Raw genomic sequence first — 5,419 nt, 5'->3', positions numbered from 1 at the left:
TTCACGCGCGAGTGGCGCTCAGGGCAGGCCCTGCCCCAGGGCCCGCCTGCACGCAGACCAGCACACACACCCACATTCCCGGTCCCGGTTCAGCGTGGGAGGAAGGGAGGTGACGGACGGCGGTGCGCCAGAGGCTCCAACAAGAGCCGGCCGCGTGCTTGTCTGCGCGTCCGTTTCCACCACACGCACCCCCGTCCCCTGTGAAACTCATTCACATGTAAGACCCCGTGTGTGCGTAGGGCTCGGTCCCCGATCCTGAAATCAGAGAACGAAGCCCCAACGTCCGCCCCTCGCCGAGGAGGGCGCACGCCCCGCCACAGCGGGCAGCGGGGCCCCGGCAAAGGCTCGCAGGACATCACGCAGGCAGCCTGGTTCCCGCAGAGTCCCAGGGAGAAGAGTCCCTTCCCTGAGGGTCTGAGTCCAGGGCCGAGGGAAGGTCTTTTCCAGGAAGGACAGCAAAGCGAGGTCTTTCTTCTCCGTTCCCCACAGAGCGGCCGGCCGCCTGCTGAGCTGACCCCTCACAGCCTCGGCCGGACGTGGGCAGAGCCGATGCCGCCTCGCTGCCAGCTGCCAGCTGCTCGGCGTGTGAGGAGGTGAAACGCGGCCGCCTTTCACCACCGCAGCTTCAGAGAGAAAAGCAGCCCGGCCTCGCCGCTCCTGGGGAGCCCCTGGGAGCCCATGGAAACCACGGACACGCAGCAGCGAGAGCTGAGGCCTGGGTGCCCAGGGCAGCCTCGGGGCAGCGTCCGTCCGGGACTGAGCAGCCCACGGTGGGGGCCTGGCCCTCCCAGCTGCACCTGCGTCTCCCCCTTCACGCCTGTGCTGTGGCCTCCTACCAAGTGCCCGCGTCGCAGCAGAAGAGCACGTGTGCAACTTGTTAAAACGTGTGTCCACATGTGCACACATGTATGCATGTGTGTGCAGGAGGAGTGTGTGCATGTATCTGAGTGTGCATTTGGGATGTGCATGTATGTGTTGAGTGCGTATGTTTATGAATGCATGTGTATATAAGCATGCATAAGTGTGCAGACAAATGTGCATACATGTGTGCATGTGGGGGCGTGGCTATGTATATGAGTGTGTGTGTGTGTGAGCATGTATGTCTGTGAGTGTGTGTACATGTATGCATGTGTGAGTGTGTACATGTGAGTGTGTTAGTGGGTGCAGTCCTGCTCCGCCAAGGCGGCCATTGGCAGACGTCATGGTGAGACGTCGGTGCACACAGCTGCCGGGCCTCTCACACTCATCGGACCCGCGGCAGTCCCCGCCAGGTCTGCACCACACAGTCCGGCTCCAGGCCCGTCAGCAGTGACATCTGAGCCTGCTCATCAGAGTCCAAAGGGCCAGGAAACACGCAGGTCTGCCCAGTGAGCCGTGCCATCACACATGCCCTCGCTTTATCTAAGCCAAAGCCAACCTCACTCAGCAAATGCTGACGGGGCAGAGGTCACAGGCGGGGGGCGGGGGACGGGGGAGTGGCCGTTCTGCCCAGAGGGCACAGGCCAGCCACTCACAGGCAGCCCTGCCACACGTGGAAGGGCAGCACTGAGCACCGGGGTCCCCTAACTCGTGGCCAGGCCCTCCCTGGGCGCTCTCCTCTGTATGAGGAAGGGTCACCTGGTGCCACAGGCAGCAGGGAGGAAGGTCCTGCCCCGTCCAGAGGCTGGGACGTGTCTCTGAAAACAAACGTGTCTTCCCTCTCTTTTATTTTTTTTAATTGATATCAGAGGAGAAGGGAGAGGGAGAGGGAGAGAAACATCAAAGATGAGAGAGAATCATGGACCGGATGCCTCCTGCACGCCACACACTGGGGATCGAGCCAGCAACCTGGGCAGGAGCCCTGACTGGGAATCGAACCCTGACCTCCTGGTTCTTACATAGGTCGACGCTCAACCCTGAGCCACGCCGGCCGGGCAAGAATCCAAAATTCTAACAAGTTCCCCGGTGAGGCTGCTGGTCAGGGGCACAGCTGAGTCACTGCCACAGGGCGAGCCAAGGGAGGGGATCCAATGCCCCAAACCTAACGGAGCGGGCGCTGGGGCAGCTGCTGCTGGCACTCACTTCCGGTGGGGATGACGGTGACGCACAACGGCCCCACCATTCAGCCAGCATTCGCTAACCCAGGCAACGCCCCACGGGGACAACACGAAGGGGTCAGCACTGTCCTCTGTTCACGTGAACCAACGTCCCTCCAGGCTCACGAGACCGGTTCCTCCTCTGATTAAAACGTCTCCAAGTGACTCTGTTGTTCTCAATTGACACGACACACTGTTCTCAGGAAGTGGAAGCAGAAGTTTCCTCGTGCTTATCGCGGCCTCGGCCTCAGAATCGAGGGCTCAGCAGATGGGGGGTGGGGGGGCAAGACACCCCGGTGCCGCACAGCGGGAAGCAGCCGTCCCTCCTGCAGGCAGCTCTCCGTGAAAAGTCACCACCACTGCCAGTCCTTGCTCTACCCTTAACCCCGGCTCAATTAACAGAAGCTCCCCATGGCCTCACCTTGCCGCTGACTTATTTCTCCTGTGACCACTCATTGTCCTAACATTACCGTTTCCTGGGACGCGGGCCGCCATCTGTGTCCGCCGCCCCTGGGCCGCAGCAGGTGCGCTTCCAACACCCAACGTGTCTACACGACCACCTTTCTCTCCACTTTTCCCGCAACAGCAAGCCCGCCCAGCGAGCCACGCAAAAGGTGGGGCGAGCAGCGTTGCTCCCAGCGGGCCTTGCTTCCAATATCCTTCTAAGTCCAGTTACATTTCAGAGACGAGAAAAAGCTTTCCCATCTCCTCACAGTGTGCTTACCCTGAAACACGGTTCGGATAAACCACCGCACACAGTCCCTCGGGCCTTCCCTGGGTGTCAGCTGAGAACGTCGGCCCCGGACAGTGCAAACAGCGCTGGGCCTGCGAAGTGTTTCCCGGCCGGTGAGCCCTCCATGCTCTCGCCACGGGCTCCTCCGGTCACCAGGAGAACTGAGCGCAGCGCCAAACGCCACTGACACTGGAGCCACTGCCGACCAAGCGCCTTGGCGCCCGGAACCCTCTAAGCAGGGCAGGGCCTTTCTCCTGCCAACGGCCATTCGGGTATTTGTAACGTCACTCGCTTCACACGCTTCACTTCGTAAAGATGTATGTTGCTATGAAAAAGCTCCAGATGACTGAGTCTCGAGTCGCCTGCAGGGGCCTTGGCAGGGCTGGACCGAAGGACTTCTCGGGCCGTACACAGCCCGCGGGCCGGACGTTCCCCACCCCCACCCCTGCCACCCTGCAGCACCAGCAGCTACTGTGACCCCATTTCACAGACATGAAGCCGGAGTCCCACTGGTCACAGAGACGGTGGCTTGGTCGTCCTGGGACCTGTGACACATGTGACCACACACACACTCACACGCACATTCATGCACACTCACACTCATATGCACACACACTCATGCACACCCCCCCACACTTACACACTCACACTCATATACACGCACACTGATGCATGTACACACACGCACACTCACGCATGCGCACACACTCACACACACGCACACTCATGCACACTCCCACACTCATGCATACTCCCACACTCATGCACACTCCCACACACTCATGCACACTCCCACACACCCATGCACACACGTATACATTTTCAAGTTGAGAGTGGCTGTTCCTCCCTGAGGGAGAGGCAAGGGCCCAGACCACAAAGGGGGGAAAAAATCACCGGTTTGTTGCTTCAGACGTCAGAAAACTAAGTCAAAGCCGACACCGTCACCTGCCAGGTGATCCCTGACCCACCTGGAGCGCAGGGAGCCGGCAGTGGGGCCTGGTGCGCGGGTTCCCGGGGTCTCCCTGCATCATTAGCTGGGGAGGCAGTGACTTCCTGCAAAGTTTAGGGGGACACTACTTTGGCTAATTTGGGGGATCTTGGAATAACTTACACTGTTAGAGTTCAAAGTTCAAAACAAAAAAAATTCCTTGTCTCCAAGTCCAACCGTTTTGGTTTTCGTTCTTAAACCTCATCCTGGGTCTGGCTGCTCAGTCTGGAAGTGGCTCAGGTTTTCTAGAATCTTCGGACATGAAAGTGGAAATATTCCAAATCCCCCGACGGGACCGTGTGGATCCCAGGCAGCGCTCATGCGGACCCGGGGCTCCCACCACATCCGGGCTCCTGTCCGAGCCCCAGGCACCCCACAGAGCCCATTTACCCACCATTCGCTGACACACGCAGGGACCCTGAAGGGAGGACGGGACCCCTGCCTTCCAGCTGCCCGCCGAGTCCACGCCCGGAATGCAGTTCGCCAACCGGAAAGCATCGCCTGGGGAGCCGGCGTGGGCAGACTAGGGACCGGGCAGACGTCTAGTGAGACCCCCGTGTCGCCAGCGTCTCCCGCCACAGCACCTGCGCTGATCTGGAGCCTCGCTCTCTGTGCAAAGAAGGCTCCCCTGCCCGGCCGGCGTGGCTCAGTCGTTGAGCGTCGACCCATGAACCAGGAGGTGGCTGGTTTGATTCCCGCCCAGGCACAGGCCCAGGTTTCGGGCTCCATCCCCAGTGTGGGAGGCAGCCAATCGATGTTTCTCTCTCTCCATCCTCCTCCCTTCCTCTCTCTAAAAAAAAAAAAAATCGACAAAACATATTTAAAAAGAAAAAGGAGAAGGCTCGCCTCTCCCCTGGGATGTGCCCAGAGCTCCTGACTCCCTGCGGGAAGCGGAGCCCTGCCAGACCGACGAGGGAACAGTCAGCCTCACCTGGATGCCAGCGCGGGCGGGTCCCGGCTCCCGGCTGCCCTGAGCACTGTCTGCGGGCGCGGGCAGGGCTGACCCCCAAACTCTGCTGCAACGGCTCCTCCGCCAACCGCCTCCCGCAGCCACACAGGCTCACGTGTCTCTCCAGGCCCGTGTCACTGCTCACATGCTCTCCCTTCCCGAGAAGAACAGCGCCTCCCAGGGCCCTGGGTGTCGGTGAGACGGGGCGCCCGCCGTCTGTAAGGGAAGCCGCCGGGCGGGGGCAGTCCGCCGGGAGCGGGTCAGCAGATGCTAAGGGAGGCACAGAGGCAGCCACGTGGACTGCTCCAGGAGCGGACATCGACCCCGTCCTAACTGCAGCCTGACGCCCGGGCTGGACCCCAGCTCCACCTTTACCAGCTGGGGGTCCCGGGCAAGGGACGGGCCTGTGGCATGCCTCGGTTTCTCCAAATGTAACATAAGGGGAATGGGCTGCTCCAGCCACAGGACCGCTGGAGGAGCAGTGCTCTGCACACAGGTCCCGCGCAGGTGCCTGGAGGCGTGGCCACCAGCATGGCCACGCTGCCACCCTTCTCTGCAAGGCTCGCCCCCCACGGGCCTCTCCTCCCAAGGAGCCCGCCCATCACACAGTCCACCTCAGAGAAGTGTGTCCACGCCCCACGACACAGCCCAACCTCGACTTCCACAGGGACGTC

Source organism: Myotis davidii, unplaced genomic scaffold (genome assembly GCF_000327345.1).
Source record: "Myotis davidii unplaced genomic scaffold, ASM32734v1 scaffold399, whole genome shotgun sequence".
In the NCBI taxonomy this organism is placed as follows: Eukaryota; Metazoa; Chordata; class Mammalia; order Chiroptera; family Vespertilionidae; genus Myotis; species Myotis davidii.
This window is presented reverse-complemented; position numbering follows the sequence as displayed.